The sequence below is a fragment of the Rutidosis leptorrhynchoides genome, chromosome 1, assembly GCF_046630445.1.
Source record: "Rutidosis leptorrhynchoides isolate AG116_Rl617_1_P2 chromosome 1, CSIRO_AGI_Rlap_v1, whole genome shotgun sequence".
Lineage (NCBI taxonomy): Eukaryota > Viridiplantae > Streptophyta > Magnoliopsida > Asterales > Asteraceae > Rutidosis > Rutidosis leptorrhynchoides.
The window spans coordinates 719943786-719959211 of NC_092333.1; the positions used below are offsets into that span (position 1 = coordinate 719943786).

The 15426-nt window shown below is 37.0% G+C and overlaps 1 non-coding gene across 1 annotated transcript; it reads left to right on the plus strand.

Moving 5' to 3' along the window:
- Nucleotides 1-724: 724 nt before the first annotated feature.
- On the plus strand, nt 725-831 carry LOC139887204 (small nucleolar RNA R71). Its single transcript, XR_011773043.1, has one exon. It is a non-coding gene; the product is annotated as a small nucleolar RNA R71 (small nucleolar RNA).
- Nucleotides 832-15426: the final 14595 nt, after the last annotated feature.

A 15426-nucleotide genomic window follows, 5' to 3' on the forward strand; every position in this document is an offset into this window, starting at 1 on the left:
ACTTACTTCTTGTTCCAGATTTTGAATAGAAGTTTATTGATTTCTAATTGCTTGAGCATTTTGTTCATTGGTTTGTTTCTGAGATGTGAAAAACTGCGTTTGAGTCTCAACTAGCTTCGTCATCATGTCTTCTAAATTCGTCTTTTTATCATCGGTTTGTTGTGGTGGTTTGTTTTGAAAATTAGGTCTTTGCTGATTGTAAGTATTATTGGATACTTGTTGATTGCTAGGACCTTGTTGGTTGTTGTATGGAATATTTCGGTTATAATTCTGGTTTTGATTGTAAATTGGTCTTGGCGGTTGATAATTATTCTGATAATTATTTCCAGGCCTTTGGTTTATGTATGAAATATTCTCTCTTTGTTCCATTGTTAATTCAATACTGAGACAATCTTTTGTCAAATGTGGTCCTCCACACTGCTCACAACTAATTCGTATTGAGTGAATATCTTTAGTCATCTTTTCCATTCGTCTCTCCACAGCATCTATCTTTGCGGAAATGAAATCTAAGTCATGGCTAGAATCGGCTCTAGCTGCTTTAGATGATCTAACGATATCTTTTTCTTGGTGCCACTCATGTGAGTGGGAAGCAGTGTTATCAATAATTTTGTAAGCATCAGTTTCGGTTTTCTTCATAATAGAACCACCAGCTGCTATATCTATGTCTTTCCTTGTAGTGATGTCGCATCCTTGGTAGAATATTTGTACTATTTGACAGGTGTCTAAACCATGTTGCGGACATCCTCTTAATAAATTTCCAAATCTTGTCCACGCCTCATATAGAGTTTCATTTGGCTTCTGTGTAAATGTAACAATTTCTCCTTGAAGTCTTACGGCTTTAGATGCCGGAAAGAATTGTTTAAGAAATTTTTCAACTAAAACGTCCCATGTATCAATCGCCCCTTCAGGTAACGATTCCAACCAATCTTTGGCTTCTCCCTTTAAAGTCCAGGGAAATAACATGAGATATATCTGTTCATCCTCCACTTCTCGGATTTTAAATAGTGTGCAGATCCTATTAAAGGTACGTAGATGTTCATTTGGATCTTCCTTCGGCGCACCACTAAATTGGCATTGATTAGTCACCATGTGTAGAATTTGTCCTTTGATTTCATAGTCTGGCGCATTAATGTCTGGATGAGTAATTGCGTGACCTTGGCCAGTGCGTTTAGCTCTCATTCGGTCTTCCATACTTAAAGGTTCCAGATTCTCCATAATTGAATTTGTTGAATCGGAATCACTAGAGGATTCTGATTTAATGGTTCGTTCCTCAACAATCTCTGTTTGAATGATTGGTAGTTCCGGAGGAAAGTTTAATGGTTCAGGATCTATGAATCGTTCCTGAATATTCTCCGGATTCTCAATTGTGAGGTCGGGTTCAAAAAATGGATTATCGAAAATTTGAACTAGAGTACTTGGTCGACTGGATGACGATTCTAAAGAAAAATCAACGGTGGTAATATTTGCTAAATGTCTTGATCTAGTTACAGGTGGTGAACGTACAAAAGGTGGTGAACGTCTTGCTCGGTGCATTCACTGAATATCCTATTAGTTTTTAAAAGGAAAGAAAAATTATAATAAGTTATCCAATCAATAGACTTTTCTGATTTTGCCCACGTTTCGAATAGCCAAAAGATGCAGCAGAGGGGCAGGATTCGTTTGGTCTCAATATAATTGAGGACTGTTTGGCTCCAATAACCCGGTCCACGTACAAATCCAACTATTACTACGAACCAGAAAATTTTGATGTCTATTAATTTAACCACTTAAAATAAATTTTCGTAATTTTAAGAAATTTAGATAAGAAGTAGAATAAAAATCTATGTCCTAAAACTAGAATATCGAGAAATAAGAAATAAAAAGAGTTCGTCGAAAAAGGTCGAAAAAGAAAAATGGTTGAAAAATAAAAGGTGACGGAAAAATAAAAGAAACTTATAACACTTAAAAACACTTGACTAACCTAACCTTATTACCACAACTAACTTAAAATTATAATCGCAAATTGAGATTACTAATTGGAATGATAATTGATACATAGGTAAAAGTCGTCTAAAAATATTAAAGCTTACAGGAAAAACTAAATCCCAAATGGAAATAACTTAAAAAGAAACTAAAACTTAAAAAGGCATCGCAAAATTCTAAAGCACCTAAATCTTAGTCTAAAGAAAAAGCACTTAAGGAATTCTACGGCAAAGCCTAAAAATCTAGAAGTAAAAATAACTATGGCAAAAACTAAGTTTAAAACTAAATATGAGCTAAAAATACAAATATTACGCTAAAATAATTAAAAAGGGACAAAATATAAAAATATACAAAAAGTTGTAAAAAGTACAATTTTTATAAAAATATTATTTTTATATTATTTATTTATTAAAACTATTAATTTTAAATAAATAAAACTAATTAAAAATAATTATTACAAATTAATTAAATCTTTAAACTAAATAATAAATTAATTAACCCTAAATACTAATTAATTAATAATAATAATTAAAATTCGGTAATAAATGCCAAATTAGGGTTGTTGTGTGCCTGTGTCAAACGGCTCCGCGAGTTGCGGTATTCCAAGCAGCAAACCCCGCGAGTCGCGGGGTTCCAGTTTTCAACTCTGGAACAGTTTAAAACTTGACATTTTTTTTTTATTTTCTGTTTTAAAATCTAAATATTTATATAATAAAAACTTATATTTAAAAACTTAAATAAAAATAGAACTACTTTATAATTTTAAAAATATAAAAATAGATTTATATATATATATTTTTTTATATGTTTTAAATAAAAACAAAATACTTAAATAAAACTTATATAAAAATAAAGAAACTTTATAAAACTTAAATATTTAACAAAATCTTAAAAATACTTATATTTTTGTTTTTCTTTTTATATTTTCGAATATTTAAAACGTATTTTTATAAAAACGAATTTTAATAAAAGTAAACTAAAAATCTTTTTTTTTTATATTAGCGTTGCGCTTCCGGCGTTTAAGAAGTTCCCCGGCAGCGGCGCCAAAAATAACTTGATGTTACGCGAGGTGTATATAAAATAGCTATTATATTTTAGCAGAAAATACTATTAAATATGATAAAATTTTACACAAGATATTTATTTATTTAGAGAATGGATATAATTAAACCTTGCTACAACACTTATAGGCAGTGTACCTAATCGTACAGTAGTGTAGTTTTTAGTAAGTCCGGTTCGTTTCACAGGGAAATCTTTAAACAAAGCTTAACGCTATATTAGTTTACTTTTGTAAAAATACAAATATATATATAAGTAATATTATTATTATAAAGGGGTGGTTTTTACCGTTTAATAACCGTTTTGTCGATTTTAAAACTTTAGTCGCAGTTAAAACTAAATGTAAAATAATAAATAAATACAAGACTTAATTTAAAGCGTAAAGTAAATAACGATAATGAAATTGCGAATAATTAAAGTGCGATAAAATAAACTTGCGATAATTAAAAAGTACGATAATTAAAAGTGCAATTAAATACAATAACAATAAAAATGCGATAATTAGAAGTGCAATTAAATATAAAATAAAGGAAATTAAATATGAAATAAAAGAATTATGCTTATTTAAACTTCCGTAATCATGATGTTTGACGTGTTGATTTTAGTCTTATGCCCATGGGTTAATTGTCCTTTGTCCTGGATTATTTAATATGTCCGTCTGGTTTTTGTCCATAACAGTCCATCAGTCATAAATATAAAGTGCGAGTGTCCTCGTCAAATTATCCTTATATCCGAAGTTAAATATTCCAACTAATTGGGGACTTAAACTGTAACAAGATTTTAATACTTTGTTTAATAATTACACCAGGATGTCGACTGAGTGTAATCCAAGGTTTTAATATTTTGTTATCAATTATACCAAGTGTCCTTGTACATAATTTCACCCCTGTTTTAATTATTCTAGTGGCTATTAATCCATTCCTGTGTCCGGTTAAATGAACGATTATTCGTACATATAAATACCCCGCCCATCGTGTCCGATCGAGTGTATATGGTAATTTATAGGGACGCCCAATTGTAAATCTTTATATTAACATTAACAAACTATCATTTAGTTAAACAAATATAAAGCCCATTAATAGCCCATAGTCTAATTTCCACAAGTGTCGTTCTTTTGTCCAAACCCCAATTATGGTACAAAGCCCAATTACCCAATTTTAGTAATTAGCCCAACATCATGATTACTTCGGATTAAATAAGCATAATAATAACTTAGCTACGAGACATTAAATTAAAAAGGTTGAACATAACTTACAATGATTAAAAATAGCGTAGCGTTACACGGACAGAATTTCGACTTACACCCTTACAATATTCGCTAACATACCCTAATTATTAGGATTAAAATTAAAATTAAAATTAAAATATAAATTATAAATATAAATATTACGATATAGATAGAGAGATGGATATATGAGTTATGAAAAATGATCAGAATTCGGTTGGCTTTATAGGGAGTTTCAAACTTTGGGACTCCGCGACTCGCGGCATTTTTTGCCTTCAAACTCCGCGAGTCGCGGAGTTTGAAATTACAGCTCACAAACTTTGGAGTCTTTCTTGCCGACAATTTTTATTATTTATATAATATATAAATAATTATAAGAATTATTTAAATATTATATTATATTTATGTGCGTAGTTGACTTGTAATTTTTAGTCCGTTGCGTCGAGCGTTGAGAGTTGACTCTGGTCCCGATTCCGGATTTTCGAACGTCCTTGCGTACAATTTAATATCTTGTACTTTGCGTTTTGAATCTTGTACTCTTGTAATTTCGAGACGTTTCTTATCAATAATTGGAACCTCTTTGATTGTCTTTTGTACTTTTGAGCTTTTTGGTCGTTTGCGTCTTCAATTCGTCGAATCTGTCTTTTGTCTTTACCTTTTATTATTTAAACGAATATCACTTTTAAATAGAACAATTGCAACTAAAAGCTTGTCTTTCTTGAGGAATAATGCTATGAAATATATGTTCGTTTTTAGCATTATCAGATGCTCCATTCATCTTTTCAGATGAATGCATCAAATCTTTTAATATTCTTAAAGAAAAACTCACTAATGCGCCGATCATGATAACTCCAAATTGAAATCTACCATTTGAACTAATGTGCGATGCAAGTGATTTTGCAATGGGATCCGTTTTAGGACAAATGATTGAAAAACGATTTCAACCTGTATATTATGCTAGTAAGATGTTACAAGGAGCACAAACAAATTATACAACTACTGAAAAAGAACTCCTTGCTATTGTCTTTGCTTTTGACAAATTTCGTTCATAACTCGTTCTAGCTAAAACGGTGGTCTATACCGACCATTCTACTCTTAGATACCTATTTTCGAAACAAGATGCCAAACCAAGATTAATCCGTTGGATCTTACTCTTACAAGAGTTCGATATTGAAATCTGAGATAAAAAGGGAGCAGAAAATCTCGCCGCTGATCATCTTTCTCGTCTTGAAAATCCCGAATTAGAAGTTCTAAATGAATCGGTCATACAAGACAACTTTTCTGATGAATATCTATTGAAGATAGATTATAATGAAATTCTATGCTTTGCAGACTATGCAAACTACTTAGTATGTGGATTCCTTGAAAAAGGATTATCGTACCAAAAACGAAAGAAATTCTTTAGTGATATAAAACACTTTTTCTGGGAAGATCCACATTTGTTTAAAAGTTGTCCCGATGGAATAATACGCCGATGTGTATTCGGAGATGAAGCTAGTCAAATATTAAATCATTGTCACACAGGACCAATAGGAGGGCATTATGGGCCTCAACTCACAGCAAGAAAAGTTTACAATGCTGGATTCTATTGGCCTACAATTTTCAAAGATGCACACCTTCTTTGCAAATCCTGTGATGCTTGTCAAAGGGCCGAAAAAATAAGTCAACGTGATGAAATGCCACAAAATGTCATTCAAGTATGTGAAGTATTTGACATTTGGGGTATTGACTTTATGGGTCCATTTCCAAAATCTCATAATAATCTCTACATTCTCGTTGCCATTGATTATGTATCTAAATGGGCAGAAGCACAAGCTCTCCCAACTAACGATGCACGAGTTGTAGTCAACTTTTTAAAACGTCTTTTTGCAAGGTTTCGGAACACCGAAAGCTTTAATAAGTTATCGGGGTACTCATTTTTGTAACAATCAACTTGAGAAAGTTCTCAAAAGATATGGAGTAACTCATAAAATCTCAATCGCTTATCATCCACAAACAAGTGGACAAGTTGAAAATACCAACCGAGCTTTAAAACGTATTCTAGAGAAAACCGTAGGATCAAATCCGAAGGAATAGTCCATGAAATTGGAGGATGCACTCTGGGCTTTTAGAACAGCCTACAAAACTCCAATTGGAACCACACCTTTTAAACTCGTTTACGGAAAAGCATGTCATCTTCCAGTAGAAATTGAACACAAAGCATTTTGGGCTTTGAAGACATGTAATCTTGATTTACATGAAGCTGGACGTCTACGATTAAGTCAAATAAACGAATTAGAAGAATTAAGACTTGAGGCATATGAAAATTCGTTAATCTATAAAGAAATGTAACATCCCGCCTTTTTCCGTTTTCTTTTCCGTTATACTAATTTAAACTCCGTTATATGTTTATAACATCTCCCGTTAATACGCGTTTTAAAATATTCCGTTTAGGTATTTTCCACACCCGACTACAAACTCGAGGGACTAAAATTGACACGGGGCAAACTAGTTGACTAGGTCACCTAGTCTACCCCAATCACCACCATTCAACCATCTCTCTCTCTCTCTCTCTTTCTCTCTAGCAAGAACACACCCAATTTCCAAATTCATTCAATCATCATCTAAATTCGATCTAGGAGGCTTACAACAAAATAAATTACATATTCGTGATCCTCTCTTCATCCTCTTCGTTTTGGTACCAACTTCATCTCGTTTGGGTAACATTTCTAAAACACTAGTTTTCTTTAAATTTGTGTTCTTGACTTAAAAGTATGTTAATTAGTGTCTATGGTTCATTGTGATGTCGTGTATGTAATTTGTATGCTCGATTTGTTGTTTTTGGTGTAACTAGTTCATTATGAAAATTTCTTGCTAAATCCTTGATTTTGGATGATCAAATGTTATTAGATTGTTAATGTGCATGTTTTAAAAGTGTTACTAGTATCATTAGCTTCATTTTGATGTATAGATTGATTAAAGAAACTTCATAAACGCGATTATTGATTTTGTGAACTTGGATTAGGGTTTGATAAGCTTTAGATGAACTTTTGATGCACCAAATGCTATGAAATATTGTAGATAAGAATTTTGTTGCAATGTGTGTATGATTACCTTCGAAACGGCATATCATACATGTAAATTGGTTGCCCGAATCATAAAATGCGTTTTAGAACTTGAAACTTTGATTATGAACGTTTAATGCGGTTTTTGGTTGTTGTTAGTGATGAATTGCTTGATGAAATGTGCTTAGTTGTTTTCCTTGTCAAATTACCTTTCTAATGATATAGGTTATGCGTTTTAAGTGTTTTCGGTGCATGAAATGTGTTATATTGTATTTTGGTTCGTGACTTGGACCATTTTTCTGCAAACTGCATGATTCCCAGGTATTGCGCGCCGCGCATTTACCCGCGCGCCGCGCAGAATCAGAGATCCCAGATGTTTGCCTTCTTGGTAGAGTTCTGACCAGAAATTGCACTTGGGTGCGCGCCGCGCAACCCAGTGCGCGCCGCGCAAAAGCCCCAGGCCACTCTCTTTTGTTTTTAAATGTCACAAAAATGTTTCCGCTTAACTAAAACTCCGTTTAACATGAAACTTGACTATTAGGCTCTTATATGACTTCTCGTCTTGGGAAAATTATCGGATACCCGACCCGACCCCGTTGACTTTGACTTTGACCAAGTTTGACTTTTAGTCAAACTTAACCAAACGATTATACAATCGTTCTAACATACTTAACTACTTGTATCGTGCATGAAACTTGACAAATTGATTCACATGCTTTATTAATCGAGTCGTAACGAGCCATAGGACTAATTGAACATCTTTGACCGTTTGTGTTTACCGTTATTGATACAACCTATATGTTTAGGTCAAGACTAGCTTTGTCTTTGCACGCGTCTACTTGTTGAAGTACTTTATTAACTCTTGCACTCAAGGTGAGATCATAGTCCCACTTTTACTCTTTTTGAACTTATATTTGGGATGAGAAAACATAAACGATTCTTTTGAACTAAGTGAACACAAGAACGGGAAAACAAACATTCTACATACGAGTTTAGAACAAAAATCCTCAATTCGATTATCATTAGTTACACTTGCCGGGTGTAAGCGAGAATTTATGTTATATGGCCATATGGGTTGACAACCCTCATCTTTGACGGTTCGCTACCGTCTACGGATGAAATATATTTTCGAGAATCAGTGTTTGTTCTAGCACTATGGATGGGGTATACAATGGATGGAATGTTAAGCTTTGATAATTGGGTGCTCGTGAAACAAACTTTTGGAATGTATTACTATTATTTCTTTGATGCAAATCTTGTGGTTCACTTGTACTTACTTACTTAAACCTATGATTTCACCAACGTTTTCGTTGACAGATTTCTATGTTTTTCTCAGGTCCTTGAACGATACATGATACATGCTTCCGCTCATTATTTTGATACTTGCATTGGATGTCGAGTATATATGCATACATGGAGCGTCTTTTGGATACTTTTAAATTGTGTCGCATAAGTTTCATTTGTACTTAAAACTTTGTATCGTAACTTGTGGTGGAACTATTCTTGTAAACTTGAACAACCTTTACATTTGAAATGAATGCGACATATCTTTTGGTCAAACGTTGTTTTAAAGACTTATGACCACGTAACGGGACCTAAGTAGACGGCGCCGTCAATGACGATTTGGTCGGGTCGCTACAGATGGTATCAGAGCGTTGGTTGTAGGGATTTAGAGTTCATTAGTGTCAACCCCGAGTCATAGGGTACATTGGTGAGTCTAGACTACAACCGGCATATAGACTTGAAGTAGGAATTACTTGACTACTTGTGCATTTATACTCGAACGCTTCTACTCATATCTACTCTTAGTTCATCTTAATCTCACGTTGTTTAATTTGATTGACGCGCCACCTTGACTATATGAAATGATGTCGAATGCACATATGAATCAGGGTAATATAATTTCCGGGATTATATTACGGTGACTCATATGAACGTTCCGACATTATGACATAAAGAATTTAAGGCGAGTCGAGGAAAAACTTCTCTTTATCTTTATTCTATATCACGGTTAGTATTATTGAGAATACTAATCAATGATATTCTTGTGTCTTGAAGGAACAATGGCTCCTCGTCGTGTACGACGCAATGAAACTCCCGAACAAGCTCTCGAACGGATGATAGCCACCGCCGTAGATGTGGCCATGGCCGGTCACTCATCCAACAACAATAATAATAACAACCACAACCACAACAACAACAACAACAACAACAACAACAATGGAGCCGGAAACTCAAACGAGGGATGCTCCTATAAAGCTTTCATGGGGTGCAAACCTCACACTTTTGATGGAACCGGGGGACCGGTCGTGCTCACCCGATGGTTTGAGCAAACGGAAGCCGTCTTTAGCATAAGCGGTTGTCGGGACCAAGACAAGGTCAAATACTCCACTCACACCTTCGCCGGTGTCGCTCTTACATGGTGGAATACTTATGTACAATCGGTGGGTACCGATGAAGCTCACGCCCTCTCTTGGGCCGACTTGAGGGAAAAGATGATTGTCGAATATTTCCCTCGTGAAGAAACCCGAAGGCTCGAACAAGAGCTAAGAACTTTAAAGGCGATCGGAAATGATCTCAAGGCTTATAATCAACGATTTTCCGAACTAGCCTTGATGTGCCCAAATCTTGTGAACCCCGAAGCTTTAAGGGTTGAACTTTACATGGATGGTCTTCCAAAGAGCATCAAACACGGAGTAATGTCATCCAAACCCACTAATCATCAAGAAGCTTTGAACATGGCCCGCAAATTGATAGAAACGGTTGACGAAATCGTAGTTCCGGCACCTAAGGCCGAGGATAAATCGGGCGGCAACAAAAGAAAGTGGGAACCCTCCCAATCAAGCAACAACAACTTTGCTAAGAAGCCTTACACCTCCGACGGCAAGAGGGGTTATGCCGGGAACCTACCTCTTTGCAACAAATGCAACAAACATCACTTTGGTGAATGTGGCAAGTTAATTTGCCACCGGTGCCAAGGAGTTGGTCATAAGGCCAACGATTGTAAAAGTGCCACTCCCGTTGCTCGAAAGTGGCCCAATGCACCAAAGACGGGCACTTGTTACGAATGTGGTCAAACGGGTCATTATAGAAATGCATGCCCAAAGAAGAAAGATAACCCCAACACGCGCGGCCGAGCTTTCAACATCAACACCGAGGAAGCCCGGGATGACACTGAACTAGTCACGGGTACGTTTCTTCTCAACAATTCTTATGTCTCCTGTTTATTCGATTCGGGTGCCGATAAATGCTTTGTATCCAAGACTTTGACTCATTATTTTAGCACTCCACCTCTTCCATTAGATACCACTTATACCATTGAAGTGGCTGACGGGAAACTATTAAGTGCCGACACATATTACCGAGGGTGTACGATAAACATTTTGGGTAAGGAATTTGAAATTGACTTGATACCCATGGAACTAGGAAGCTTTGATGTAATAATCGGTATGAATTGGTTAGTCAAAACGAAATCTCACATTCTTTGTGATCTTAACGCAATCCGAATTCCTATCGAGAATGGTGAACCTTTGATCGTCTATGGCGATAAGAGTTGCACCGGACTCAACCTCGTTTCGTGTATTAAAGTTAGAAAACTACTCCGTAAGGGTTGTTTTGCGATCCTTGCTCACGTTAAGAAAGTCGAGTCCGATGAGAAGCACATCGATGATGTGCCAATTGTTAGTGACTATTCCGATGTATTTCCCGACGAATTGCCGGGTCTTCCGCCTCATCGACCGGTTGAATTCCAAATCGATCTTATTCCGGGAGCCGCACCCGTAGCACGTGCACCATATAGACTCGCTCCATCTGAAATGCAAGAATTGCAAAGTCAAATCCAAGAACTACTTGATCGTGGTTTTATCCAACCTAGCCATTCACCTTGGGGCGCTCCGATTTTGTTTGTTAAAAAGAAAGACGGATCCCTACGAATGTGCATTGATTATCGTGAACTAAATAAATTGACGGTTAAGAACCGATATCCTCTTCCTCGCATCGATGACCTCTTTGATCAACTACAAGGGTCTTGTGTATATTCGAAAATCGATCTCCGCTCGGGTTATCATCAATTGAGGGTTAAGGGGGAAGATGTCTCCAAAACCGCTTTCCGAACTCGTTATGGTAGTTATGAATTCCTTGTCATGCCATTTGGTCTCACTAACGCACCGGCGGTGTTCATGGATCTTATGAACCGCGTGTGCAAACCGTATCTCGATAAATTCGTTATTGTGTTCATCGATGACATATTGATCTATTCTAAAAATGAAGAAGAGCACGAACAACATCTCCGACTTGTGCTTGAACTTTTAAGACAAGAACAACTCTATGCCAAATTCTCCAAGTGTGAATTTTGGTTAAAGGAAGTTCAATTTCTTGGTCATGTTGTAAGTGACCAAGGTATTAAAGTCGATCCAACGAAAATCGAAACCATTAGCAAATGGGAGACTCCTACTACTCCTACTCACATTCGTCAATTTTTGGGTCTCGCCGGGTACTATCGTAGATTCATCGAAAATTTCTCTTTGGTTGCACGTCCTCTAACCGCATTGACTCACAAGGGAAAGAAATTCATTTGGGCGACCGAACATGAATCCGCATTCCAAATCTTGAAAACGAAGCTAACCACCGCTCCTATCTTGTCACTTCCCGAAGGCAATGATGACTTTGTTGTATATTGTGATGCCTCGAAACATGGTTTTGGGTGTGTATTGATGCAACGAACGAAAGTCATTGCTTATGCTTCTCGACAACTCAAAATTCATGAACGAAACTACACGACGCATGATCTCGAACTCGGAGCCGTCGTCTTTGCACTTAAAATGTGGAGACACTATCTTTATGGAACCAAGAGTACTATCTTTACCGACCACAAAAGTCTCCAACACATTTTCGATCAAAAGCAACTAAACATGAGACAACGACGGTGGATTGAAACTTTGAACGATTACGATTGCGAGCTTCGTTACCATCCCGGGAAGGCAAACGTAGTAGCCGATGCCTTAAGTCGAAAAGAAAGAGCGGTGCCTCTTCGTGTCCGAGCCTTAAACATCACCATCCACACAAACCTTAATAGCCAAATTCGGGTAGCCCAAGATGAGGCCCTCAAGGATGAAAACCTTTCACACGAGCTCTTGAACATTCTCGTCTCTCGATTCGAAATTAGGGAGACCGGACTCCGATATTACGCCGGAAGGATTTGGGTGCCTAGTTATGGGGACCTACGAAGCCTTATTTTAGATGAAGCCCATAAGTCACGATACTCGATTCACCCCGGTGCCAATAAGATGTACCACGACCTTAAACAACTATATTGGTGGCCGAACATCAAAAGGGACGTAGCTACTTATGTTTCCAAGTGTTTGACATGTTCCAAGGTCAAAGCCGAACACCAAAGACCGTCCGGACTACTTCAACAACCCGAGATCCCGCAATGGAAGTGGGAAAGAATAACGATGGATTTTATCACCAAACTACCAAAAACGACGGGCGGTTATGATACCATTTGGGTTATTGTTGACCGTCTCACCAAATCCGCACACTTCCTGGCCATGAAAGAAACGGACAAAATGGAGAAACTTGCACAACTTTACATTAAGGAGATCGTAGCCCGACACGGTGTACCTTTATCGATTATCTCTGACCGAGATGGCCGTTTCGTTTCTAGATTTTGGCGTACTTTGCAAGAAGCGTTGGGAACGCGTTTAGACATGAGCACCGCATATCATCCTCAAACCGATGGACAAAGCGAACGCACAATTCAAACCTTAGAGGACATGTTACGAGCTTGCGTGGTTGATTTCGGAAAAGCTTGGGACAAGCACTTACCTCTCGCCGAGTTCTCTTACAATAATAGTTATCACGCGAGTATAAAGGCCGCACCTTTTGAAGCGCTATATGGCCGAAAATGTCGTTCACCTCTCTGTTGGGCCGAAGTAGGCGACGTACAAATCACCGGACCCGAACTCATTCACGAAACCACCGAGAAGATCGTTCAAATCCGAGATAGGCTTCGGACGGCCCGGAGTCGTCAAAAGTGCTATACCGACAAAAGACGCAACGACCTTGAATTTCAAGTCGGTGACCGCGTCATGTTAAAAGTCGCACCTTGGAAGGGTGTAATCCGCTTTGGGAAACGCGGGAAGCTAAATCCACGGTATATTGGTCCTTTCGAAATCTTGGAGCGTATTGGAACCGTTGCTTATCGTTTAAATCTTCCGCCTCAATTGAACTCCGTTCATCCTACCTTCCATGTATCTAACTTGAAAAAGTGTCTTGCCGAACCCGATATCATCATCCCTCTCGAGGAACTTACTATTGATGACAAACTTCATTTTGTGGAGGAACCGGTTGAAATTGTGGACACCTCCGTCAAGACATTGAAACAAAGCCGAATCCCGATTGTTAAAGTCCGTTGGAACGCCAAAAGGGGACCCGAGTTTACTTGGGAAAGACAAGATCAAATGCAAAGGAAGTATCCTCATCTATTTGTGAATTCAGAAACGCAAGATCTCGAGGAAGAAACAACGACTACTACGCCTACTTAAATTTCGGGACGAAATTTCTTTTAAGGAGTAGGTAATGTAACATCCCGCCTTTTTCCGTTTTCTTTTCCGTTATACTAATTTAAACTCCGTTATATGTTTATAACATCTCCCGTTAATACGCGTTTTAAAATATTCCGTTTAGGTATTTTCCACACCCGACTACAAACTCGAGGGACTAAAATTGACACGGGGCAAACTAGTTGACTAGGTCACCTAGTCTACCCCAATCACCACCATTCAACCATCTCTCTCTCTCTCTCTCTTTCTCTCTAGCAAGAACACACCCAATTTCCAAATTCATTCAATCATCATCTAAATTCGATCTAGGAGGCTTACAACAAAATAAATTACATATTCGTGATCCTCTCTTCATCCTCTTCGTTTTGGTACCAACTTCATCTCGTTTGGGTAACATTTCTAAAACACTAGTTTTCTTTAAATTTGTGTTCTTGACTTAAAAGTATGTTAATTAGTGTCTATGGTTCATTGTGATGTCGTGTATGTAATTTGTATGCTCGATTTGTTGTTTTTGGTGTAACTAGTTCATTATGAAAATTTCTTGCTAAATCCTTGATTTTGGATGATCAAATGTTATTAGATTGTTAATGTGCATGTTTTAAAAGTGTTACTAGTATCATTAGCTTCATTTTGATGTATAGATTGATTAAAGAAACTTCATAAACGCGATTATTGATTTTGTGAACTTGGATTAGGGTTTGATAAGCTTTAGATGAACTTTTGATGCACCAAATGCTATGAAATATTGTAGATAAGAATTTTGTTGCAATGTGTGTATGATTACCTTCGAAACGGCATATCATACATGTAAATTGGTTGCCCGAATCATAAAATGCGTTTTAGAACTTGAAACTTTGATTATGAACGTTTAATGCGGTTTTTGGTTGTTGTTAGTGATGAATTGCTTGATGAAATGTGCTTAGTTGTTTTCCTTGTCAAATTACCTTTCTAATGATATAGGTTATGCGTTTTAAGTGTTTTCGGTGCATGAAATGTGTTATATTGTATTTTGGTTCGTGACTTGGACCATTTTTCTGCAAACTGCATGATTCCCAGGTATTGCGCGCCGCGCATTTACCCGCGCGCCGCGCAGAATCAGAGATCCCAGATGTTTGCCTTCTTGGTTGAGTTCTGACCAGAAATTGCACTTGGGTGCGCGCCGCGCAACCCAGTGCGCGCCGCGCAAAAGCCCCAGGCCACTCTCTTTTGTTTTTAAATGTCACAAAAATGTTTCCGCTTAACTAAAACTCCGTTTAACATGAAACTTGACTATTAGGCTCTTATATGACTTCTCGTCTTGGGAAAATTATCGGATACCCGACCCGACCCCGTTGACTTTGACTTTGACCAAGTTTGACTTTTAGTCAAACTTAACCAAACGATTATACAATCGTTCTAACATACTTAACTACTTGTATCGTGCATGAAACTTGACAAATTGATTCACATGCTTTATTAATCGAGTCGTAACGAGCCATAGGACTAATTGAACATCTTTGACCGTTTGTGTTTACCGTTATTGATACAACCTATATGTTTAGGTCAAGACTAGCTTTGTCTTTGCACGCGTCTA